Here is a 26,738-nt window from a genome sequence, read left to right as displayed (position 1 = left end):
GACATCAAAATTGTTATAATTATTTCCTCCAAAATACTTGCCCCACCTATGACATGAACTTTTAAAAATATATCCAGGTGACTAACATTTTATGGCCTAAGGACCACATTCACCCTTAGCCAACCAGTTGGGCCTATGTGCCACGGATGGATGTAATTATCTCACACACTCATGAACACACGAGCACAGACTGCACTCAATCTGCTGAACCATGCAGTCCAATCAGTTTTCTTACAGGAGCAATAGCACTCTTTAAGTTTGTATGGACACAGAGATAAAATCATTAAAACGTAATATACAAAATTTGTCGCAATGCTAGCTGCACACAAATAAAACACTGTGTCTTAAAGACCTGCAGTTAATTTCTGCAGAGCTGTTTCTGTGATATCAAAACTTTATGTTTAATAGTACAGAGAGTTACCACATTTAACTTTCTGGAGTCAAACCTCTGTGGAGTTTTTCATCCCTCTGAACCAGACAGGTGGTAATTTTGTTAATAAATATTAATGTTATTCAGACACACACACACACACACACACACACACACACACACTTTAGATTTTAAAATAGAGAGAATTATTTAAATAAGGATGAAATTTTCTCACAATCTATCATGATACTGAGGAAGACAATAGGCAATTTTAGGAAATATAATCAGAATTATAATATTAAGAATTAATATGTCAGATCCTTCTTTCTCGCTGAGCTTTCTGGTGAACCACATCTTCCTAAAAAGTACATTACAGTAATGCAAAGTGTGCAATGACTGCATTAGATGGACAAATTTGTCAACTTCAGTTTCTCATTTTTAATAATTTTGCCACATTGCCACATCAGTTTGCAATTCCTTTTAAAAAAATCATCATGAATAGTCACCAACATTTTAGCATGCATTTTTCAAAATATACACACTTTGTGTGCAATATTTGCTTAGTAGGCTCTACTTTGCAAGCATTTCCCTCCAGTGTAATGTATTTTTGTATGTTATTTTCACAAGTACATGCACTATTATGCATGCTTTCCTCTAATATACACAGTTGTTTGTTGGACAACATTATCACAAAATTCAGAGGACTTACAATTTCAAAGGATAGCAGACTTTTGTGTCACAGACTATATTGGGAAGGGTGAGTCAAACCAATTTTCTGCCTCATCCATAGCTGACTCCTTTCAGCTATGTATATGTTTGGAGAGGAACCTCAATATATGTAAAATGAATCCCCATCTACATGTAAAGACACAATTTTAAAATAGCTAAATGACTAAAAATAAAAGAAAGAGAACACCGAAAGAGGGGGCAAAGTCAATCCAAACCTTTGGTTGTCTACAAGCAGAAGAAAAAGGATGATAACAGTGTTTTTCAAAACCAACAAAATTAGTCAAGTGATGCTAAAAACCCCTTTCTAGGAAGTTTGCTATGCCTGGCATGTGTAATAAGAACCAATGGTCATTTCACATCTAGTTTTGAAATGGCGTCTTAAATTAATTCACTCAGGGAACAAATTAAAGCCTGTTCAATGCAGTGACTATTCTATATGTACCAGTCCTCGGCAGAGAACACGTGGTGGCTAGGATCTGTTCCACACACATGGAATAATGAACATTTCCCCTGAGTTACCTGTCATAATAAAGAGCTTTGCCAAGACTCTGCATCATCTTTAAATCCCATGGATTTCAGGGGCTCCTGCATGGGCTTTGTTTCTATGGAATGAAGGTCACTAGAGGCTGATGGCATTTCTAGGACATTAAGTTTTATTTACAGATATATACAGGCCAAGCTTAAGAATGGAGTTCACAGCATCGCAGCGCCAAAAGATCCTGCTCCTTATGTTTCGAAGAAGGCCCTCAGTGCCACAAAGCACTGAATTGTCACAGAGAGCAAAATCAGGCCTCTGTGCCTCTTTCAAACCCAGCTGCAGGACTTCTAGTCTATTGTCATTTTTCACGCACGTACACATTTCGGTGGCATCGCCTGCCGCAGAAGCAGGGTTGAGAGAGGCTAAGCCTTGATTCCTGAATGGATCTCTCCTTTGAGAAAAGGCCACCCATTGAGAAATGTTTCCTTACAGAAGCAGGATAGTCAATCACTCTGACAGAGGCAATAAGACAGTGTCCAGCAGTCCTGACCAGACTTCATTCTTAAACCAAGAATTGCACAGCTATGATTTTAAGGGACTCTTCAGGTGACATCCAGATTATTTCCCCACTACCACCAATTTGCAACAGTACACACTTTGAGGCACCATCTCTTTGGTTTTTGTTGCTCCCTTCCTTCCTTCCTTCCTTCCTTCCTTCCTTCCTTCCTTCCTTCCTTCCTTCCTTCCTTCCTTCCTTTCCTCAGCAGGAGCATCCCTAGTTGCTGAGGACTATGGCTGCCCAACAAGATCTTATGCTATTTGACCTGGGTTATGCTATTTGTGTTCAGGTCACACTTGGCCTCATGGCAGCCCCTTTGAGTTCTGAGACTCTATCCACCTCTATTCCCTGGCCTGTGGCTGTGATTAGCTCTTTCTGTACCCCTAACTCCACCTGCATAGTCTTTTTGCCACAATTTCCTAGGCCTAAAACAATGCAGATAAGATGAACTGCCCAACAGGCTTCCCTTATTATCTACAAAACAAGACTGAACCCAGGGCTGAACCCAGGAATTGTTGTTCTCATTAATGTCAAGGTTAAAAAAGAAGTCCGTAATTGTATTTGGATTAAGAACATTCAGAGTCAACATCAGACTTCTTTTTGCAGCGGTGTTCATTTTTTTCTGAGGGGGCAAATACTCTATGCCTTTCTTAAGCTGTATTTTTCCATCCTTCTAATATAGCCCTTTTAATACATTCCTGGTTTCTAGTTTGGAGAATGGTTTACAAGGCCATCAAAGGAGGTTGATAAATTCTCGATCCATTTATTTTCTTAATTCCTGGCAGGGTGTGCTGCAAAACTATAATTGCTGCTAATATAATGAAACAGCCACCGTTCCCCCATGCAGCTTTGCTAGTGTGATCCTTTGCATGCCATGGCTTGTAGAGCTCTCATTAGTAACTCTCAGTTTATGATACTTGAGAAATAATGTGCCGCACTTCTTGTGATGGCAATGAATACCTTGGCTAAAAAGCAAAGGAGCTGAAGAGAGCTAGATGCGCTCCTGTTTGTTCTATCTGGTATCCATAGAGACAGGAAGGATTCCACAAGTGGGACACCTTCTGAAAACATTTCACAAGGTTATTTCATCACTGGGCCATCGGCAGAGCTGGGCAGCAGGCAGCAGGCTGTGGTAAGCCACAAGACATATCAGAAATTGCAGGACCAAGACCATAGTCATGAGTGAAGTCAGGGCCAAAGGACAAGCCAGGAAGTAGAATAAGAACATAAGAAGCATCTGCTGGATCGGGTCAATGGTCCACCTAGCCCAGCGTCCTGTTCTCACAGTGTCCAACCAAGATGCCCATGAGAAACCCTCAAGTAGGACTCTGTGGTTTCCAGCCTCTGACTGGAGACAGAGCATAGCCACCATAGCTAGTAGGACTGAGAGTAAGATAATAGTCAGGACCAAAGGACACAGGGAAACACAAGAACTCAGGAAGAGCTTGTTGCTCAAGCAAGGCTTAACTGGAACAGGAAACTCTCTTATCCATGGCAAAGCTATCCCAGTTCAGTCATAGCTGATGAACCCACCACAGTTGGTAATGCACAATTTAAGTCACTGTGGTTACCTGGGTCTCTAGTGATGAATCCAGGAACAGCCCCCAAATTGTGCACCTGCCCGTTCAGAGGGAGTTCAAATCCATCAGGGACAGGTACACATTTCAGCTCCCAGATCTGGGAACTGCCTATCTATAGGGTCTTTATCTTGGCAGAATTCAATCACAGTACATTAGCCCTCAACCAGGCCCTGGTTGAGGACATGTGTGGCTTCTCTTGATTCATGTGTGTGTCACTAATATATTGGTGATGTTTTGCTCCAGGTCTCCTAATGACCATCCCAAGTGACTTCATATAGAAGTTAAATAGCACTGGGAACAAAACTGTGCTGTCTGGCATCCCAGATATCAGCTGAGTGAAGAAAGCACCCAATACTATTCTCTGGAAGCAAATGAAACCGCTATGGCACATTCCCCAAAACTCACTGGAACAGTCCAGGAGGTCAACGGTTTCAATAACTGCTAAGATGTCATGGAGAATCAGTAGGGTCAGTCTCCTTGGAAAGGTCAGAGTGGCCAAGACCAATTCTGTTCCAAAACTATGCCTCAACCCAGACTGAAAAAGCTCAGGAAGAGTAGGTTCATCCAAGACTGTCAGCAGCTGAACTGCCACCACATTCTTCTTGCTCAAAAAATGGTGTACAGGTGACTGGGTGTTAGGTAGCATAGACCCATGAGTCCTAGGCGGGTAGGTGTGTTTTCAGGAAAGGCTGCACTATGGCTCCTTCAAGGCAGTTGGGACCACTCCTTACATCTATCCAGTCAACCTGCATCAGCTGGTATGAAGCCAGGAAGGGAAAAGGTGGTAGGTTGGACAACTGCAAGTGCCTTATCCGCATTCTTAGGTGTCAGTAACTGAGATGGATCCCACAGAATAGGACAGAATGATGCATTAGACACCTCTGTTGATACTGTATCAACAGCAGCATTCAGATCTGCTGGAAGATGGGTGAATTTCTCCTTAAAATGCTTCACAAAACTCCTGCAGTGATTTTGATCCAGCTCTGGATAATATATGGATGGTGAAATAATATTTGGCTTGCTGGGTCACATCTAGCAAACCTGACTTCTACATAGAATTACAGAAGGAACCCAACGGCTGTTTAGTCCAACTCCTGTCCTAACACTAAAGCACTCCAGACAATTCCTTGACAATATACTGGGGGGAAAACAAACTACAGAGAAAGAGATTTGCACATGAATCAGTTTTTAAACTACTAAACCTATAGTGGGGGTGTGCAGGACAAAGAGAGAAGTATGTAAATGTAGAATGAGCTAATATACATGTGCATAAATGAGCTGCAGTGCAGTCTCTAGCTCACAAATTGTTACAGAAAGGGGAATTTTGTTATAAAGCTGCTTCTTCCACGATCCACAATGGAGCATGCATATACTGGCCAAAGAGTGATCAAGAAGATGCCGTAGGCAAAAATATCCATGTTTGTGCAATGTTAAGAATCAGTGTTCTGAGCTGAACCCCACACATATACGCTCAACACACGATGGCATAATTTTTCAGATAGACCTGTTTGGGATTCTTTAAGGTGGATCACTGTTTCATCTGGAAAAGGAGCAGCAAAGGGTAGCCACTTTTGCTCATTTTCTCCAAGCAACAGTTCTCACTGGTTTATGTAAGAGGAAAGTTGTTAGGAGAAAGCATTAAATTTGGAAACCCTAGATTCTTTCTAAACTTCCATGTTGGTTACACACTTTTGCGACATGCACCATTTCACAACATGTTAATTCAGTTCTCCTAGCAAACCAGAGGTTTAATTAACCTGTTATAAGAGATATGGACACATATCATGCGACACACCTAAACACTGCAGTCAACCTACTAACCGGTCATGACACACAGTTTGGAAAGCTCTGCCCTAGATTAAGACACACCCACACCCAAAAATGGGAGGTTCTGCCTGCCTTTTGAAGCATCAAAGCTATGCACCTTGGAAACAGGATGTTATGATGCTCAATGTTTTTATTTTAGGGATTCAGTGGGTAGGTTTATCATGGGCCCAGGATTCAACATGAAGTTGACTCTGTCATGACTCAGCAACTGAAGTTGAAAAGATAGTTTCTCCCTTATCAGATGGAATCAGGACACTGGGCATCACCCAGACTTTACAAACTCCCTGGCCAGTTCACCAACAGCAAGTAACTTTCCTCTCCAATAAGGGGACAGTAGCAGAAGATATAGTAAGTGGACTCTGCAATGAAAGTCCACTCTTGTGAAGGTGGAGATCCAGTGACTTCCGGTGATGGTCTCTCCATTTTTCCCCAAGACATTAGGATTTTGCTTGAATTCGGGAAGGGAAGAGTCATGTTCAGTAAGTTGTAAGGTGTTGGGAGCTTGTTACTCCATGGAGGATTCATTGTGGAAGATTTATTCTTCTGGGGCAGTGTAGAAGAAACAGGAGCAGAAAGAGCCTGGGCCCAAAACATTTTGAGCTGCAGTAGAGGGTTGAATTGCTTCAGGAATTTCTGGTAATACTAATCTTGTGGGGCGGGAGGCATAACGATAGAGTTTGGGGTTACTGTGGGACTGCATGGCATTTTCTCTAGCAAGGGGTCGTGACCTAAGTTATTATTTTCTGCTGTAGTAAAAATGACTCCCATTATTGCTGCAACAATTTGCTCTGATTTCTTCATGGCATTCCAGAAAGTCTTAACAGTTTATCTCTCACAGTGTGCCAAGCAATAATGTGACATACGGCTCTTTTTCTTTTTTTAACCCTCCAGAGATACAAGAAGTGCTTGTGAAGGTCCATTTTATCGAAGAGCTTTTAATAGATTTGTGGTGGGTGGAGAGAAATAGAGAGGCAGGGGGAGGAAGAGGTCTCTAGACGTTCTGGTTAGGAGCAGCTAAGTGCTTGATAGAGGGGATAGGAAGAACAGGATTCAAAGAAAGAAGGAAGACTTTGGTAAATAACATACTGCCTTTCATATAAAAACAATGCATGATATGGAGAAAGCATACAGCCTTCTGTTTTATGAGGTGGTAAAAGAGCTTCCCGCCATTAAGTGAAGGTATTTATTTTAAAATTAATTTTATTTACTTATTTTTTCCCCTTCTTGGCCCCCAGTGCCAAAATCAGTGGGCTCTTGGAAAGTCAGAAACAATTACTGGGGGGTACGGTACATTAGCTCTTGGGCTTTTTGCTAGCCACAAATAGGTTTATGAGATCTTATCATAATTCCATTTAAGATTTAAAACCTTCCCCTGCTTTTGATGCCCTTCCAATGGGAAACTAGCATTTCCTTACATATACGAATATCTCCTCCCAGTTAAGTTATCCATGCTGTGACACATAAGTTAGAGCAATTGTTTCTTTATTTTTTGAAGATGAATGAATGAATGAATCGAATTTTTTTCGATCACTGACCAGAGTGACTTTTTGAAGTTGTCAGTACACACATCAAACGTCAACTGCCCTACATGAGGTATTATGTAGCTTACATGCTGCAGGCTCATAGCTGTGTGGTTGGAATTGCAATTTCAGCACCAGGAGCTTCCCATAAACACGTAGTCAGAGTTTACTTGTTGTTGCAACCATCCTGGTCATTTCAACCGAATAGTAAATGGAAGTATTCTATGCATACTGTGCAGAATAGGCATAGATACACTGTTAAAATACAGTGACAACCAATTTATACAGTTATACATTAAAATGCAGACCCACACAAATAAGTTTCTCTATTACATTACTGACCAGACTTTACAGTCCATCATATTGTCCTTGATGAACGTACTTCACGCTCCATAAACACATAACACATGGCTTATAAGGCAGTTTTCTCTAGGAATCTGCTTCTTTGCATCTACTGTCCATTTAACAACTGGTACCAAGCAAGATAAGCAGAATGGAATTCTGATCTTGAGATGCAAGAAAGCCTCTAAATTACTCATCAAAAGGGGGCAGAAATGATGATGCAAATCTAAACTGAATCCTTCCAGCACAATATGTTAATTTTTTATATAATAGTTATTAAGACTTACAATCTATGAGTAATATCCTGTGTTCTAGAAGCCTATTACATGATTTATAAGGAAGCTGAACATTCTAGCTCACTTATAATGTCAGGGAACAGTGGTAAGGTCTCAGATACTGCTCTTTTAAAAAGAAAAGAAAAGAAAAACTTTATTGGTTTTTGTAAGACCAATTGTCTAGAGCACAAATTGTCTAGAGCACAAATCAGTGACAAGCGAAATAATCATGAAGTACTAGTAGTTAAACAGCTTAGCACTACAAACGTACAAGAGAGACCAGCAATAAAAAGTTGCAGTATAGAGAATTCTTCTTCAGTGTTGCAGCTAACCATGTCTTCTTTCAGAATAGTCCACACCCATCTCCCCTGCAGAAGACATGAATTGAGCATCCATGCCATATTTAAAGCACATGGTTCCCTCAACATAGAATACTGGGAGCTGGAGTTGACTCCTCACAGAGCTGCAATTCTCGGCACCCTTAACAAACTCCACTTCTCCGGGGGAACCATGTGCTTTAAAGGTATGATGTGGGTGTAGCCTTAGTATTCTGTGCCCTGTGGGCATGCTCAGTCCTCGTCCGGCTGGTGTGGGTGTGCTTCTCTTAGGCTCCCCCCCCCTAAATGTTTATTTCTTCTATGAAACCTTCGGGTTCCCCTATGTTGACAGCTCACGCTTGTTTCTCAGCAGCCATATTTTGGCTATATTCCCATGATAACTCGGGGGAAGGGCTGTAGCTAAGTGGCAGAACATCTTAGAATCATAGAGTTGGAAGAGACCACAAGGGCCATCGAGTCCAACCCCCTGCCAAGCAGGAAACACCATCAGAGCACTCCTGACATATGGTTGTCAAGCCTCTGCTTAAAGACCTCCAAAGAAGGAGACTCCACCACACTCCTTGGCAGCAAATTCCACTGTCAAACAGCTCTTACTGTCAGGAAGTTCTTCCTAATGTTTAGGTGGAATCTTCTTTCTTGTAGTTTGGATCCATTGCTCCGTGTCCGCTTCTCTGGAGCAGCAGAAAACAACCTTTCTCCCTCCTCTATGCAACATCCTTTTATATATTTGAACATGGCTATCATATCACCCCTTAACCTCCTCTTCTCCAGGCTAAACATGCCCAGCTCCCTTAGCCGTTCCTCATAAGGCATCGTTTCCTGGCCTTTGACCAGTTTGTCAGTGTCCTTCTTGAACTGTGGTGCCCAGAACTGGACACAGTACTCCAGGTGAGGTCTGACCAGAGCAGAATACAGTGGCACTATTACTTCCCTTGATCTAGATGCTATACTCCTATTGATGCAGCCCAGAATTGCATTGGCTTTTTTAGCTGCCGCGTCACACTGTTGGCTCATGTCAAGTTTGTGGTCAACCAAGACTCCGAGATCCTTTTCACATGTACTGCTCTCAAGCCAGGTGTCCCCCATCTTGTATTTGTGCCTCTCATTTTTTTTGCCCAAGTGCAATACTTTACATTTCTCCCTGTTAAAGTTCATCTTGTTTGTTTTGGCCCAGTTCTCTAATCTGTCAAGGTCGTTTTGAAGTGTGATCCTGTCCTCTGGTGTGTTAGCCACCCCTCCCAGTTTGGTGTCATCTGCAAATTTGATCAGGATGCCCTTGAGTCCATCATCCAAGTCGTTGATAAAGATGTTGAATAAGACCGGGCCCAAGACAGAACCCTGTGGCACCCCACTAGTCACTCTTCTTTGCATGCATCCCATGGCATCTCCAGGTAAGGATGGAACACTAGAGAGCTGCTGCCAGTGCAGGGACAATTCTGAACTTGATGGTCTGGCTGAAAATAAAGCAGGCTCCTGTGGTCCAGTAACAGGTCATGTTGTTCATATATGTAAGTGGACTTGCAACAAAATGAGAGCCAGTGTGATGTAATGCTTAGACTGTCATACCCGGGAGACCAAGGTTCAGGTCTTCACTTGGCCATAAAGGTGACCTTGGGCCAGACATTGCCTCTCCACATAAAACTGAAGTATTTGGGTTCTGGGTGGTGGAGAGTATGTTTGCAAAGGTGAAACTTTATTTCCCATGTATGTAAGATTGCAGACTTCAAACAACTGAAAGAAATGACTTCAGCTCTGAGAAACAGCCCAGATAGACTTGGGATGGAAAAGTCATTTTTCAGGTCCCTTCCAACAAGTTTATTTGTTTTCAAAGACATCTCCAGACAGAGGAGGGCATCAACAATTCATCAGAAGAAAATCTATTCTTTTCAAGTCTCCTCCTTGATTTTCAGCACTGATGTTACTAGTAAGGAGCACAGAATGATCAGTATTCGCCAGCAGATGTTTTCAACATGGGTTAGACTTCCTACCCCCACCTCCAGGCAAACTGGCTTACACTAAGTAATGAACAGCCTGGAGAAAGATTCATTTCCTTTGCCATTAGGTATTTGAACCCAGCCTCACCCAACACTGCTCAAGCGGGTTCCTTGACCCTTTGGAGAACATTTTTTGTTGTGGCAGTGCAGATATTTGCCGTAGTGAGAGATGGGAAAGTCCCCTTTTGCAAGCATCCTTCTGCCAACACATCTTTTGCTTTGGTAATGGACTGGATGAGAGCCATGAAACTGAAGCTCAATCCAGATAAGACTGCTAGTGGGTGGTTTCCTAGACCAGATGGATGGGAGTTTGCCTGCTCTTGATGGAGTTACACTCCCTCTGAAGGACTGGATATACAGCTTAGGAATATGTCTGGATCCATTATTGTTGTTTGAGGCTCAGGTAGCCTCAGTGGTGCAGAGTGCCTTCCATCAGCTTTGTAAGGTGGCCCAGCTGCGCCCCTATCTGAACAGGGATAGCCTAACTTCTGTCATGTATGCTTTGATAACCTCTACGTTAGATTATTGCAACACATTATACATGGGGCTACTTCTGAAGAGGGGACGCGGGTGGCGCTGTGGGTAAAACCTCAGTGCCTAGGACTTGCTGATCGTATGGTCGGCGGTTCGAATCCCCGCAGCGGGGTGAGCTCCCATCTTTCGGTCCCAGCTCCTGCCTACCTAGCAGTTCGAAAGCACCCCTAAGTGCAAGTAGATAAATAGGTACCGCTTTATAGCGGGAAGGTAAACGGCGTTTCCGTGTGCTGCGCTGGTGCAGACTTGCCAGAGCAGCTTCGTCACGCTGGCCACGTGACCCGGAAGTGTCTCCGGACAGCGCTGGCCCCCGGCCTCTTAAGTGAGATGGGCGCACAACCCTAGAGTCGGACACGACTGGCCCATACGGGCAGGGGTACCTTTACCTTTTACTTCTGAAGAAGGTTCAGAAACTTCAGCTGGTGCAGAATTCAGTGGCCGGGTTGCTCACCGGTTTGAGCATATAACACCAATCCTGGTCCAACTGTGTCGGCTGCCAATTAGTTTCCGGGCTCAATTTAAAGTGCTATTTTTGACCTGTAAAGCCTTAAACAGCTCAGGACTGTGATACCTCAAGGACCACCTCTCCCCATATGAACTGCCCTAGACCCCGTGATGCTCATCTGAGGCCTATCTTCACGTGCCTCCTCCGTGAGAGTTCTTGAGGGCATCAACACGAGAATGGGCCTTTTCTGTGGTAGTTCCCCGTTTGTGCAATGCTCTCCCCAGCGAGGTTCAGCTGGTGCCTTCATTGCGTATCTTTAGGCGAAAACATTCCTCTTCTCCTAGGCCTTTGGCTAATTAACAATGTACGGCCTTTTAAGGGTTATTGTTTTTGTTTGTTACTATGCTATACATTTTAATGTGTTTTTATCATAAACTGCCCTGTGATCCTTGGATGAAGGGTGAAACAGAAATTTAATAAATCATCATCATCATCTCTGCATTTCAATAAAAAAACATTGTGGTAGTGGGAATAATAAGTACAGATGGACCAGTACAATGTTTCTGTGCTTCCCTTGTTCAATTAATCTGGCATCGCTTTTGTTGCTACTCCACTGTATGATCCAAGGGTTGGTTTTAAATGGTCCCATTAGTATTCCAGAGGTAAATTAGCTTGAAGGGGATCATTGAGAACCAAGGTTGAGTGCTTTTGAGGCTGCTGCCCATCACTTACGTGTAACGCAGGTAGAGAATTGCGTGGCAGAAGAGGTTTGTGAGTCTAGTACTTCCGTGCTTTTGCAGGGCCTCCGTGTATTTCAGTGGCATATGGGCAGGAGAACTTCCCACTAGATTCTGTGCCTACACTCCTTACAGACAAAAGCCACTTCATCTGCAGGTGATGAGAGACCCACTTCTCTGAGGACACTATCGCTAGCAGACAGCTCATAAAAACAAGATCACGGGGATTGATAAGCAAACAAAAAGGCCTTTAGAGCTGCAGGATAACCATTTTCTGAGCTCATTAGAAGCTGCTCTACTGTTAAATATTTCATCATTCCTTGATTCAAGAGTTTAAAAATATTTACCCACAGAATATTGCATGGTGAGATTGTTAGACACCGACTTGCTATCAGATTGAAGGAGACACAATTCTGGCAGAAAATAAATGCTAAGCTCTAGCAATTGTGGGTGCGCGTGTATAATATATATGGCTCATGCTGTCAAAGGGAAGCCACTGAAAGCATCATGTGGCCCTTCCCAGAACTTTTACATTTGGACATACCAAATCTTAGCCAATTCAGAGTTAACCCATTGAAATTAATGGACCTAAGTGAGTCATGCCTAATTATTTCAATGGGTCTGCTCTGAATAAAGCTTAGCTGCATGCAACCAAGTGTGTGGATTGCTGCCAGTGCATTGTAAATCTCCATGCCCTTATATCATGTTACTGGAGGGTCCTGGCTGACACCTAGATGATGATCCATTCACTCCAATTGCAGGTTGCTACCTTCTCTGTTAAAAGGAAGGGGAAGCTCTTAAAGGCTGGCATATATTCTGTTGAAAGTCATGCAAAGTGGTTGGGGCAACCCAATAAGATAGGAGGGGTACAAAAAACCCTATATTATTATTGTGATTATTATTCTTCCTAACAATAACCTCAGCCCCTGCAAATGATTACTTAACACTTTTGGGTTGGAGTAATCTGATGGAGGCTGCATGCCAGCAGTAGGTGAGGCTAGAACCAGTGATGGATGAAGGCAGAGACAAACCTGGACAGGCTGCCCATTCCTGGTTCAACCAATAGCAACAGAATTCATAGAATCATAGAATTGTGGAGTTGGAAGGGATCCTGAGGGCCATCTAGTCCAACCCCCTGCAATACAAGAATACACAGCTGTCCCATTCAGGGATTGAACCTGCAACGCTGGCATTACCAGCACCACGCTCTAACCAACTGAGCTATAGAATCCCTCTTTTCCTTTAGTCCACCAGGTGAGCTGTCCTTTATCTACCTCAGAGCTAATCTTCACATAGAGAAGTAATGTGTGTCCCTGCACTGGTTGTCTGACCTGAAACCAAATAGATAATTTATTTTAGTGTTTTATACATATTTGGAAACTGCTTGATGGTGTTGTTGTTTATTGGTTTTTTATGACATGTGATGAGGCGCATGGAAACAATTAATATATTGCAGGGTAATAAAACAGTTTCATTGCTTGCACATTGGCACTATTAATAACAACTTGTTAAAACAGAGGTGGCTGTCCAGATGTTGTTGAACTAGGACTCCCATCATTCTGGAGCAATGGCAACGCAGGCTAGAACTGATGGGAGTTGGAATTGAATAGCATCAGGGGCAGGGGGACCCACGTAAAAAGCTGGTTCATCATTATACATTCTTTATATACTTTTAGTTTTGTATAAACCTTAGAACTGAGCTAGAAAGCTCATCTGAAAAGTGTAGTCTAAAGGTTCCCTTCTCCTTTATCTCATTTTCTAGGAGGTAATCCATTATTTTGTACGAGTGAAAGAAGAAAACATCTTCAGAATTGAGCACATAGCTATATAATTAGATTTTAAAAATTGTTTCACGGAAAAAAACTGTTTGCCAATTTGTTCTATGCCAATTGTTATTAATGCTATTCTTGGTAACATGCAGAGATCAGGTAGGCACCAGCTCCAAGCACAGCAACCACAGCACTTTGGAATACTTGAAACAAACTAAAGCAGATTGCTGTACTTTTCAACGTTCGTTCAAGAGCTTCCGCTTAGACAATGGAACTCTTCTCCCCCTGTGTCCACCCACCAAATGTGTTCTGGGAGTTCCCCCAATCCATTGGAGCAGGTTCGGGCATGGAGGGGGGTACATTATGGAAGAAATGGAGGGGAAGTTCCTCCTGTTCATATGAAAGACTCCAAAGAAGAAATGGAAGGGGTTTGACAGCTAGAACATATTTTTACCCATCAGAAAATAATCTAGATAGATATTGATTAGTGGGTTAGACACAGAAACACACGTGGGTAGCAGGGGACCATCATGCAAATTTGTTTTTGATATCTTAATAGGTGTCCAAATACATAGTGAAAAAACAACTTCCCAAAAAATACAGTAGGTAAAGGGACCATTAGGTCCAGTTGTGACCGACTCTGGGGTTGCGGCGCTCATTTCGCTTTATTGGCTGAGGGAGCCGGCGTACAGCTTCCGGGTCATGTGGCCAGCATGACTAAGCCGCTTCTGGTGAACCAGAGCAGCACATGGAAATGCCGTTTACCTTCCCGCCGGAGCGGTACCTATTTATCTACCTGCACTGGCGTGCTTTTGAACTGCTAGGTTGGCAGGAGCAGAGATCGAGCAACGGGAGCTCACCCCATCGCGGGGATTCGAACCGCTGACCTTCTGATCAGCAAGATTACTTTAAATATTAGGCATCACCATAAATCTGTGACATTTTAGTTTTGGTCATTTCCCTTACAAATATGTTTCCTGACAGTATTTAGTGGTGAAGTTCTATCCTTGGTGTCTAAGAATTTGTCCTCTTGCAGTCTCTGAATTTTTGGACTGAAATTTGAACCCAGATACTCCTAGCAGGAGAGGGAAATGAGCTAGAAGCCGACCTGTTTCCACTTCCACCAGATGGATAGTTAACAATATCTTGAAGAAGATGGGTGAGGCTTATTAGCATAGATGAGGTGGTCGTCGTGCAGACTACAGCCTAAGCTGCTCACAAATACCGAGTGACTATCTTTAGCATCAACTTTTGCAAGACGTAGGGTTTCAAAAGCTGAAGCGCTGGGTTTTAAAAGTAGTTATTTATATGATCTACTGTAAGAAAACAGCACAAAGGCAATAATCACTTTAGGGGCAACAATAAGAGCACAAATATCGACACCAATTCAGTAGTGAGGTTTACAAAGAAATTTTGAAGATTTGTAACATCTTTCCCAACTTTCTGATTTATGTTTTCCTTGCTGTTCTTTTGGAATATAACCTAGTTTAGCTTCTTGTTTTGTTACTCTGTGCTGTGCTAGAGTTTCCCAGACCCATTTATCACAATTTTAGAAGACTCTTTCCAACCTACTCAAAAAAATATCCAAGACCTTACTCCTGTAAGGTCCCTCCAAGCACCACACAATAGAATTATCTGTGATTACTGTTAGAAAATTGCATTTTAAAATGACATGCTACTTTTCCATAATTATTTCCCATCAAATCTTTTTTCTGTTTATAGTCAGAAGGCATTTTTTTTTGTTTAAATTCCCAATACAGAACAAGAATGCAAAACATCAGTCAATTGCACACCTTCTTCTCCTACTCAGACAATTAGACCTTACGTAATCATTTGCATCAAATGGATGTCTGTGGATTTATCCTGTTTGTTGAATAAAATTAAACCTTTGCCCATCTCTCCAGGTGGCAAAACATAAACATCTTACTTTGCCACTTTAAAGGGTGAAAGATGCTTACTTTATACAGTCAATAACCAGAGTTTTTATTTTACAGATTAAATTGTAATAATGTTATTTTATAAAACTGTAGGAGGTATTTTTACATTTCAAATCTGTTTGATTTGTACATAAGTGGAACCTCCCTCAAGTGAGATATAAAGATATGCAATTGGAAAATGGGATTCTTGAAGTTCATGAATGGCATTTTAAACAGCAGGGACCGTGATTCCATTCCCGTTTTTCATCGAAGCAGAAATTGCAGGTAGCACTTATTAATGCATGCTATTCATCATTAGTCTCTCGCTTGCATGCTGTACGAGAAGGGTATGATTTAACACTTCGGGGAAATTTCAGAATATGGCTGCCTAAATCTTTCTGCAGACATGTTTATGGCCAGGCCCTTTGAAAGCTCCAAAGAACCACTTCCAGCTTTTTGAAGCCTCTAGCCATAATTGCATGGCACCAAAAATAGAGTGGTAGATAATTTGATGTTTTTATATGTAACAAACGCTTTTGTAGCCTGAGAGGACTGTGTCACAGTTTGGTCTTGTGTGCATAAAAATGAGTTGTGAAACTCATCAATGGCCACAAAATGAAGAGGGGGGAAAGTGTCTAAATTTGAGGCCCACTTTGAGTTGGAGGCCCCAGGCCTAATAGCCCTCCTGACCCCATGCCCCAATTGGCTCAGTTGATGGTATCAGTACAAGCCATACATACATTTCTTGGATGTTCTGATTCAGTAAATGCCATTTCTGGAAGCCGTGTGACATCTATTCTGACAGAGCAAACTTGGGGACTTATGAGATGAACACAGGAGGCTCATGCTATCCAAATTGGAGCAAATTCCAGAGTTTAACTATGCACTGTGTGGAGAAGCACTTTTTGCCTGTCCTCAATGCTCCAACATTTGCTGAACAAATTCTAGTGTTTTGAGAGGAGAAAAGCTTTTCTCTACCCGGTTTCTTCATGCCATGCATAATTTGTACCCACTTTTATCAACTTGTCTCTTACCTTTTCTCGAGTTTCCCACATAAGGGAGCTATTCCATCCCCCTTGATCATTTTTGAACTTTTCTGAACTTTTCCCAACTCTGCAATATCCTTTTTGAGGGGAGGCTACCGGAACAGTAGGTGATATTCCAAATGCACCCAACTAACACTGATGACAGAAACAAAATATTGCACTAAATGTACTGTCAGGCTAGCATGCAGACAGACCACTGGTTCTGCCCATAAGATGATGATGAAGTAAGTGAAAGCTTGCTGCATATCTACAACACAGAGGGAGGAATTCAACTAGCATTTACTCAGAGTAGACCCATTGAAATTAATGAACCTGACTAAGTTAGGTCCATTACTTTCTGTGGGTTTACGATGAGCAAACATTACCTGCATAGCACCCAGGCAGACCAAACTGGGAACCATGTGTCTAACCCAATGTTTTCCATATCTAGGCAGAGGAACTATTTCGATACCACCACTAGCAAACATAGAATTCTGCTACTCTGAAGATCTTGCTCACTGTTTCAATGTGACCAGCTGGTTTACTCCTCCCATAGGAAATTAACCAAGAAGTAAAAAAGGAAGAACTTTCTGCAGAGATAGCTTTTTTTATTGCTGGAAAATGAGTTTCCCAGATATCAAAGCAGACATGGAATTCATAAAAGTCTCCACCAAAACTCCTCTAGAGAGCTATTGCTGTTTCCTTTATTGCCACAGAAGATCTGGTGTAAGTCACTGAGCAAACACACATTGCAATTATTGATGAAAAGCCTGCACTACTTTCAGAGGGCCAAGGTTTGGGCATTAAAGTCTAATCAAATGCCTAGAGTCTCATAACACAGAAGAGCATGGAAATTGCTGCACCAAGTGAAGCATCTAGTGCTCTAGGTATCATGTCTTCTTCACATAGGCCCTAGAAGACAAGGCCACCACTCATTCTTAAAGAAGGAGGCTGCTTTTGCCCACCAAAGCCCTTTTTCTGGGACAGACCTAGTTGTGTTTTATGTTTTCAGTAGTTGAGGTATCCATTCTCCCTTTTATGGCTGCCACTATATCACATCAATGAAGTCACTTATTTATTTTACGTCATTTGTATTCCACTTTACAGTTTTTGGAAGGAAAACAACCCAAACACCTCAAGCGGTTTACAGCATATTTTGAAATACAACATTCCAAAATCCCAGAAGAAAACGTTACACAGACAAATCATTTGTTAAAAAAAACAAATAATCCTCATTAATGCAGCATAATTAGCAGCAAAACAAGACATCCTCTTAAATGTCAGAAAACATTGCAAGTAAAAATCAAATAAAAACCCTATGCATTAAAGCATTGTTAGCAGCCAAACCAAATAACTCAAATAGAAGCTGCACCCATACTTTCTGGCACAGTAACATTTCCCAAGCACATCCTTATTACCCTTCCACATACAGATTTCATTCTCAGGCATTTCCACCAACCATACCCATAATACAGTTGATCCCAGAAGCAGCTCAGGTGGGGGCTAGGCTAGCTTCCTGGCTGGTGGCTCACAGTTGCTCACCAGGAGGAAGACGGAAACAGGAGAGGTGGCAGGGAGGTCAGCACAGTGCAAATGCAGTGGCAGAGCCAATCTCATGCTATTTGGTGGGGTGTTTCTACCTTGCCCACCTTAATGCCATCTCATTCCTTTCCCTTTTGGTAAGCAACAGCTACCCAACTGCTGGGAAGCTAATATGGGCTCCAACCCAGCCATACAATTATGTTGCTAAGGCTTAGCATTTGGGGGGGAGGTGTTATCAGCCATCCGCAGAAATGTCTGTGGGTAGCTGCCTGTCTTTAGCAAAGGCTCACAGAATCAACAACTTGCGTTTCTCTCTCTCCATCCAGTCTTACGTTTTAGCCAAAGACACACAAACTTGAACGCTCATTATCTTTGCTCTTTGCTCCTGCTATTAGCATGTCCCTGTGATATTTTTTGAAAGGCGTCACATTAAAAACACAGGTTACTCAGTAGGAATTTAAGAAAGGTCATTCTGCTTATTAGAGGGGAACAATGACATACTGTTTTGTGCAGAAGGCTTTAGCTCCTGAGTGTCAAAATACTCCTTCCATGTAAAACTGAACTTCAAAGTAGCATAATAATATGGTAAACAGCACAGTACAGTGGTACCTCGGGTTACAGATGCTTCAGGTTACAGACTCCGCTAACCCAGAAATAGTACCTCGGGTTAAAAACTTTGCTTCAGGATGAGAACAGAAATTGTGCAGTGGCGGTGGGGCGGCAACAGAAGGCCCCATTAGCTAAAGTGGTACCTCAAGTTAAGAGCAGTTTCAGGTTAAGAACGGACCTCCAGAATGAATTAAGTTCTTAACCCGAGGTACCACTGTAACATTACGCTTATCTCCAAGCATTGCAGCATGGTACTCTAATGCAAAGTTAAACCACCAGGGCTACAATTATTCAGTGAGGTAACCTTTAAGTAGGGTGGTATCTGTACATAATATACTATGGGTATGTGCCAATTTTTAAAGAATAATTAAATCTATTTCAAAACCAGAATTACAGTGGTACCTCAGGTTAGATATGCTTCAGGTTACATAAGCTTCAGGTTACAGACTCCGCTAACCCAGAAATAGTGCTTCAGGTTAAGAACTTTGCTTCAGGATGAGAACAGAAATTGTGCTCTGGCGGCGCGGCAGCAGCGGGAGGCCCCATTAACTAAAGTGGTGCTTCAGGTTAAGAAAAGTTTCAGGTTAAGAACGGACCTCCGGAACGAATTAAGTATGTAACCAGAGGTACCACTGTATTTGAAGTTACAACCTTAACTAGGAATGTGCCAAGTATTATCTGGCTTTGATTTTCAGGCCAAAATTTGTGCTTTTTACCCTTGTGTTAATACTAATTAGGGCTGTGCATCAGATTGTGATGAATTGTGAGGTGAAACTGGATGCCCCAGGGAATTTGGCCTTGCCAATGGTGAATCAGATCTCTGTCAGGAGGCACAGATTGAGGCAAGGAGACCTAAAGTGCTTTGTAGCACCTTGTTGATCCAGGCATCAAAATAATGCTGCAGGCAGGCGTCTGCTGAAAGCAAAAGCAATGTATCTAAGCTTACCATAACATTAGGGTAGGGTGATGGGAGAGCAAACACTGAAGGAGACAGTGGGTGCAGAGGCAGACCCTTATTGTTATTGACACTCCAGCTTGCAGGTAGAGAATTACTCCAGTACTTTGGGCTTTGCAGGAGTGAAACCTATGTCTCTACTGTAAAGAAAGATGGGGAGGTGAGAGAGTACCAACAGAACTCTGAATAAGTAATCAGAAGCAATCATTTTACCTGGAAATTGAATTCTTTCGACTCCAAAATCATATTGTCTGCAGTTTGGCACATTTCCTAAAAGGTAAAGGTAAAGGTACCCCTGCCCGTATGGGCCAGTCGTGTCCAACTCTAGAGTTGTGCGCCCATCTCACTTAAGAGGCCGGGGGCCAGCGCTGTCCGGAGACACTTCCGGGTCATGTGGCCAGCGTGACAAAGCTGCAACTGGCGAGCCAGCGCAGCACACGGAAACGCCGTTTACCTTCGTGCCAGTAAGCGGTCCCTATTTATCTACTTGCCCCCGGGGTGCTTTCGAACTGCTAGGTGGGCAGGAGCTGGGACTGAAAGACAGGAGCTCACCCCGCCGTGGGGATTCGAACCACCGACCATGCGATCGGCAAGCCCTAGGCGCTGAGGTTTTACCCACAGCGCCACCCGCGTCCCTGTGCACATTTCTTAACTAAGGGTAATTCTCCAGTCAAATAAAGGAGCCTCCTAATTGGTCCAAGTTGAATCAGTCTGTTTTATCAGCACCAAACCGAATATTAAACTTTTCTTCTTTTTTATTGGTTCCATTGTTGTCCCTGCTGTTTGGGTTTCCACTGGTTGCGGTGTCCTTCTTCCCCTTTTCTTAGTCATATGGGTGGTGCCTGCCAATCAGCAATCATAGATGTACATAGCCAATCAGATTTGGCCCTGTGGTGACATCACTGAGAGCAAACGAAGTCAGTTTGAGAAAGTACACAAGAGAGGGCAATATAAACAAATGGAAATATTTTCACTAGTAGTGCCAAAGATCATTAACAGAGAAGTCATTTTAAACGCTGCCAACAATGTTCTGGAAAACTAAACCCTAGCCTTAATGTTTCCAAGAAATCTAACATATAGAAATGACGCAAATGCTTCAGAATGCTTCATTCATTCATTTAAAACTATTTTAAATGCTTCATGAATGAATAACTTCCTTTCCAAATAAACTTGGCAACATATTTAATTAATGCATTTTCTCCTCTTGAGGTCACCAGAGTAGCAGTTTAAAATTGCAGTGTCACAGCGTTCCATAATTCACTGGCAGTGAGTTAGTAGAAAGAGGCAAAGAGGCATGAACTGAGGAAGCTTTTAATTTGCTTAATGGAAACCAGATTCTCAAGGGAGACATTTTTTTAAAAAAATCACATAATCTTAACAGACAAAAGCAGCACAAAGGGAAGTGTTTGTGTGTTTGACCATGGGATTGTTTTACGCAATCCATTTGGCTACAGTGGAACCTTGGTTTTTGAGTGTCTTGGAAGCCAAACGTTTTGGTTTCTGAACGCCGACAACCTGGAAGTAAATGCTTCCGTTTTCGAACGCGCCTTGGAGGTTGAACAGCTTCCACCGAGTCCCCCCCCCCCATTTTCTCCACTGAATTTGCAGACTGCCCTTTCCACTTCAGTTTTTAAACGTTTCGGAAGCTGAACGGTCTTCCAGAATGGATTATGTTTGAAAACCGTGGTAAAGTAATTTTAACAGAAGGGTACTTTACAGTTCCACCCAACGATAAGTCCTTTGGTTCAGGCCTTTGGTTCTCCGGAGGAATTAATGTATGAACGCATGGAATATCCACACCCTCAGGATACTGACATGCATGCTGACCATGCCCCTGAAGTTGACAGGAGCAGGCTGGTGAGGATGGGCAGCACTGTGTACTTTGCCTCCAGGAAGTCAAGTTGCTGCCACTTACTGGGAGGGTGCTGGGAGGGCTGGATTGGCCTCCCTGCTACCTTTCCCTCCCGTTAAATGGCAGGGCCTCCACTGCTGGGAGGCCAGAGGCATGGTGGTGCCCTCCCTCATCTCTGTCAGTCTGAAGGCGCAAATGAGGGTCTGTCTCCATGACAGACCAGGGTTGACATCCCCATGGAAGGAGTCCTATGCATGCACAGCCATACTCATGTAGAGCATATCCAGATAGATCACACGCCTGTCTTGGGAGAACAGCTGGCATGCATTGGCAAGGGGACTTAAATTATTTGACTAGGTCTCAAGTTAATTGAAGTGCAATAATTTGAGATTGCTACATAATGCTGCGGCAGAACTCCCAAAAAGATAAAATATAAAACTGTAATAAGAAAATTCAACTTCCTATCTCGAGCTCACCAAGGTGCTTAAGAGAACTTTGCTGGCTAAACTTACTTTTTCATTGGGTTGCTTATTGAAAGTACCTGTGCACCTCTAGAAGTAATCAAAGAAGTTAAGGAAATAACATTAAAACCCAAAATGACTAAATGTTTTGATTAAAACATTTTAAAAGGTGAAAGCTAAACAAAACTACCTAACAATGAGTGCAAGGGCATCAATAATAAACCAGGTGGTTTAACAACATGGCAATGAATTCGAATGCGACAAAAGTCACATCTTTGTTGATAGCCCTAAAGGAAAAAGAGAATTATTACTCAACAAGGAACTATTTTATACACTCTTTCCAGAGAAGCCTGTGGCTGCCAGTTATGTTATTTTTGTGCCATAAAACTGAATGATGTCACTTCAAATTTGCCCACTGTGTTTCTTGAATTGTTTCTGTCTTTTGTGTGTGTGTGTGTGTGTTTGCTTTAATACGGTAGGCCATAGCTGTTGATACCACACTGATTTTAAATTATCACCTAATTCCTTCCATCTTCTAGAAATTGTCATTCTTGCTGCTGCTAATTGATTATTCCCCCCCCCAAAAGATCATTCCCCCACCTCGTCAAATACAGAAATGAGTGCCATTCTAGGATCCAGGCACAAGGACAGCCCAGTTTGTAAAATGCACTCTCCCCAAATTATTTCATTTTTGCATGGTACTGCAAGCACAAGTGGGAAAAGGTACCAATCTTCCCACATACCTCTCCCCTGCAACAAGCTGTTAATTACTTGAAAATCTGCTGAGGCTGTGGGGAATCACACCTGGGAGTTGATTTAAAGGAACTCTGTTGGTGGCTAATATGTAGAATGAATGTGTACTACTTCTAGTACCAGAGGTGAAGTGGGTCTGAATACCAGCTGCCAGCAGAGCAGGGTGATCCCCCTCATTTCCTCCCTGTGGGCTTCCCACAGTAATCTGGTAAGCCACTAAGGGGGCAGAAGGCTGGACTAGATACTATCTATAATTTTGTAAGTTGTCTTTGTTTCTTAATTTGACCCTTTTACATGGTTTTGTATGCATTGTTGTATTTTATGTCTTTGTAATTTGCCGTTATTTTTATTGATTATAGTTTAGTAATTATTTGTTGTAATGGTTAAGAGTGAATTTCTGGTGTGTGTTTTTATTTGCTGATATTTGGAGAGTTAATTTTACTGTACTTTTCTAATGGGTTGTTGAATATTATTTGATCTAAGTTGGTTGTTTTAAAGCTGTGTTTTTATTATGACTTTTTGCATTGGATCCGATTATTATAAGGTATATGATCTTTGTTTATTTTGTTGTTGTAAAGCGTCTTGTGTTCAGTAATATAGAAAGGCGGTATACAAAGTGAAATATGAAATATACAGACTGACAATGAGCTGAATGGTATAGCATCCCAAATTTTACTCCATTTTGCTGGATCTGCAGTTTACACCTGAATCATTTCCCCAGTTATCTGTAAGAGAATCTAAGGAGCCCATAGTTGCTTGTAAGAGTATTTTGCAAATTTCAGATAAATTTTGCTTCTCTCATTAAGTATCCAAAAGATGTCATTGGTCTGGTATATGTTTCCTTTCCCACAGTGCTTTGTGTCATATGAGAATAGTAAAGCTGTTGGATAATTAGTGCCATTTGGAGGAAGTTGTCTGAGACAGTATATGCCATATAAGCCTACAAAGTGTGGCACAAAATTCAGGCTGTGTTGCAGTTCCAAAAAGTCATATGTTTCTGATGCAGACATATATGAGGAGGGGAAAGAAGGCATATTGGTAGCAAGAAACCTTGTTCTGTGTGGTTGGGTGGAGAAAACAATACATTTACAGGGTTCTAGAGCAAATATAACAACTGATAGCTGATCACTTTTTTTTTACCAGTGTTAGCCAGGGAATTACCTCTGGTTGGTACACTGAAATCAACCAACCAGAAATTTTATTTATTACATTTATATACCAACTTTATCTTCCAATGATCTCAAGGTGGTGCATATGATTCTCCACCTCCCCATTTCACCCTCACAACAATCCTATGAGGTAGATTAGACTAAGAGATGGAGCCTGGCCCAAGGTATCCCGGTCATCTTCAAGGCTGAGTGGAGATTCGAACCCTGCTCTCCCAGTTCCTAGTTGAACAATCTAACCGTTACACCACACTGGCTCTCTAGAGCCAGTTACCAACTAATCTAAAAGTTTCAATGGTAGCATTTGCTAAAGGAAAGGAAGGACAGTTGTTATTCTTTCTTCAGTGTGTAACAATGCAGCAATCTCAGACCAGAATCGCAAACCTGACACATTTATTATAATAAAACCAAAGGTGGCATAGGCCAGATGGCTTCCATATTCACTTGTAAGTGCATGATCAAATGGTGGCCAACTGTGGTTTTATTTTTGTGTGTGATATAACTGCAGAGCTGGATTTCTTGTCTATTTTTTTAATATCTTACATTTCCTGGAAGCTTTTGTTGCTTTATATGAACATATGCAAAACTGGGGGATAATGATGCAAAGTTTTCTTTAACTTGGAAATTTAAGAAAGCTGATGAAAGGGCTCTGTTTAGCTTTGATGCTCTATGCTTGCTTCAGAAATTGGTGGTGATTAAATGGAAGCAGATCTTTTTTTAAATAAGGGAAATGCGCCCAAACATTGCACTGCGAGCCTCTCTCAGTACTTAGCATCTACAGTGCTTTAGACGTATCATATTAAATAGTGGAAAGTTCATCATATCTCTACAGAATAATTTTGGTGCGTATTTTATTATTCTTATTTTGTGGAAAGGAGATGGCATTGAGCTCAGCCAGTGTACATCAAGCAGAGCTGAGGAAAGCAGACAACCAAGAAATAAAAAAAGCAATATTTCAGCCTTTGGATATTGCAGGTATATAGCTGAGCTACAATGAAGAATGTGAATTCACCCCCTACCCACCTCAGTGCATAGCATGAAATGATGAGATCTCCCAGTCTCATAGCAGCCCTGGAGAGATGCTGATGGCAATGAAAACATCTTATCATTCACATAAATCCTTTGACGACTAGGAAAACACGTTGCTACCAATCCAAGCTGGGGGCTGAGGGGAATAAATTTTCAGCGCTGGGGTTCAAATTCAGAAAGCAGACACATTTCTCTCTTATCTCCCTTCTGTTTTAAATCATTTGCAGTCACACGCTCCTGGATGCTGCTGGTTAGATCTCTGTCAAATTGACTGCTTAGGCTGACTGCTCTCTACACAGCTGTCCTACAAAAATAAAAAATAAAAAGCATGTTCCAGCACATTCCTGGCTCATTATCACCATCCGACTAAATGGCACAAGTTCTGATGTGGTTCAGATTTAAAATGCCCTGCTTTCTTCTCCTCCATTTTGTCTCCTTGCCTGGCCTACGGTTATCAAACTATAAAGGATGGATGCTCTCCGCGGAAGTCCATTTCGAATCAGCAAATTTTGTTGTCCCTTCTCCCCAGGACCCGAAGCGCCTCATTCCAGGCAGTTTTAGGAATCAAACTGATCTGCTGCAGCTGGATATCCCTGAATATTCATTTCGTTGAAGGCTGAAAAGGGGGTAAGCAGCGTCAAGCTTCAATTTAATATTGATTTAAATATGCATTTTTAGACATGCTTTATCTCAAATTGTGCATTTCTGCATGGTAGAGCTGCATGGTAACATCACCGACTTGTGAAAGCCAACGGATAAATCACAGCACACAATCCTGACTGCTGTTGTACACACATTAGCCCTAAAGGTGCATGCCAGGTCACTTCATACTGGAATACTCAAAAGACTGAATTCTTAAGCATCTCTGCTCCTACTTCAGGCACTGAAGTGCCTTAGATAATGTAGGTCTTCCACTGACAGCACATACCTACAGTTCTGCTTTGGTTCTCAAACGCCCTGGTATTTGAACAACTTGGAACCCAAACACTGCAAGCCCAGAAGTAAGTGTTCCGGTTTGCAAACCTTTCTCGGAAGCCAAATGTGCTCCGTTTTGAGTGTTACGCTTCCGTTTTGAGTGCCACACTTCCGTTTTGAGTGTTACACTGAGGTGTGTCTGTTTTTGCTATTCATTTTGCGTTTTTGTTTCTGCGGCTTGTGTGTGTGTTTGTGTGTGACTGTGTGGAAACCAGTTCAGCTACTTATTGATTGTGTGACTGCACTACATTGTCTATTGCTTTCATTTTATGGATCAATGGTCCCGTTAGATAGTTAAATTCATGTTAAACTGCTGTTTTAGGGGTTATTTTTGAAAGTCTGGAACACATTAATCCATTACTTTTTATGGGAAAGTGCGCCTTGATTTTGGAACGGACTTCCGGAATGGATTAAGTTTGAGAACCAAGGTACCACTGTATCAAGTTTATAATATGCTCTTCACCACCCACAAGGCAGGAGTCGGGGCTTGGGGAAGAGGAAGAGTCAGGGATGTCAGAGGCTGGAAGTGTTGCAGGAAGGGGAGGAAGAAGCAGACCCTGAGAGAGTCTGGCTGTTTAGGATCTCCTCCATCCCATCCGCTGTCTCCAAGGACAAGGAGGGGCTTAAAGCACCAGAAGCAGTAGCAACTACCGTGCAGGAGAAGTCTCAGGTTGTTTGTACACATCCTGGCAGGTGAGGTGATTTAAGTTCGGGACCCAATCTGGTTTGGACCCTAAATCTGAATCAAAATTCGAAAATCTGAATCTTCAGTCCTCCCACTGAATTACATTAGGAAACCAAAACAGCCATAACTGTATTTTTCACATAGGTGAATGAAATTTTAAGAGGCGGCAGCCCCTCAAGAATGTATTAACTCTGCAAAATTTCAGGCAGATAGGTAAAGGAATAAAGTTAGCTTTTAAAAATAAATAAATAATAATTATTTTTTTAAAAAAAA

At 42.1% G+C, this 26,738-nt stretch overlaps 1 long non-coding RNA gene across 1 annotated transcript in view; it reads left to right on the top strand.

The window, feature by feature from the left end:
* Positions 1-25,426, top strand: part of LOC310703350 — a 140,182-nt gene extending 114,756 nt beyond the window's left edge. Inside the window, exon 3 of the long non-coding RNA XR_014524089.1 lies at positions 25,335-25,426. This is a non-coding gene — a long non-coding RNA (uncharacterized lncRNA). The remainder of the gene's footprint in view (positions 1-25,334) is intronic.
* The last annotated feature ends 1,312 nt before the right edge of the window (positions 25,427-26,738 follow it).

This window comes from Podarcis liolepis (genome assembly GCF_965112155.1).
Source record: "Podarcis liolepis genome assembly, chromosome: 1".
In the NCBI taxonomy this organism is placed as follows: Eukaryota; Metazoa; Chordata; class Lepidosauria; order Squamata; family Lacertidae; genus Podarcis; species Podarcis liolepis.
This window is presented reverse-complemented; position numbering and strand designations above follow the sequence as displayed.